Raw genomic sequence first — 923 nt, forward strand, 5'->3', positions numbered from 1 at the left:
AACTGTTTTAGCAGGGGGTTGGACTTGATGGTTTCCAGAGGCCTGGCAGTGTCCACAGCTCCAGCCATGAAGGCTGTGACAGCCACTGGGACCGCTCTGCTCCCCAGTGCTCACAGCCCAGGTGTCCCCAGGGCCAGCCTGCCCCCCACCGCCCTGATCTGAGGCCCGGCACGCACTGAAACAGCCACAGAACATTTCAAACTCCGTCCCCTATTGCTTTCAAACGAGGAAATCAAAGCGGAGCGCCGCGCTTTGTTCCGTGGGGGAGCAGAGATGGAGGTGAGCAGCAGCACAGCCCAGCACTGCTTCAATCAGCCCCAGCCCTGCTTTGAAGTGGAGCAGAAATCTGAGAGGAGGGGCAGGGATCCGAGTTCTGCTCTTTCACTGCAGCTTCACAGAACTGAGAGATGTGGGGGGTACGAGTGAGCCCTGCCCGTGCTGGAGAATACACCTCTGTGCAGGCAGAGCACAGAGCCAGAGTGTGATGTGAGCAGGAGCAATGCTGAGCAGCCAAACCTCCTTCGCAGCCTCTTCTTTTTCCCACAGCTCAGCCCCACATGCTGCATGTCTGTGCTTTAGAGCCATGCAGGCTTAAGGGCAGCACGCCGCAAGGCTGTTTTCTGTTAGGAAAACTGAAATTAGGAACAGGTTGCCCAGAGAGGCGGTGGTGCCCCGTCCCTGCAGACAGCCCAGGTCAGGCCGCTGGGGCTGTGAGCACTGCTGGAGCTGTGGGTGTCCCTGTGCACTGCAGGGAGCGGCACCAGGCGGCCTTTGAGCTCCCTTCCCACTCCCATGGTTGTACAACTCTCTGCCGCCAGGGGGAGCCCTAAAGCGACGGGAGGAGCCTCGTTAAGCCCCGCGGACGCGGCTGTGGGCGGGGTTTAACCGAGGCTCCTCCGCGCGGCGCTCGGCGGCCATGGCGG

This window comes from Meleagris gallopavo, chromosome 26 (assembly GCF_000146605.3).
Source record: "Meleagris gallopavo isolate NT-WF06-2002-E0010 breed Aviagen turkey brand Nicholas breeding stock chromosome 26, Turkey_5.1, whole genome shotgun sequence".
NCBI lineage: Eukaryota > Metazoa > Chordata > Aves > Galliformes > Phasianidae > Meleagris > Meleagris gallopavo.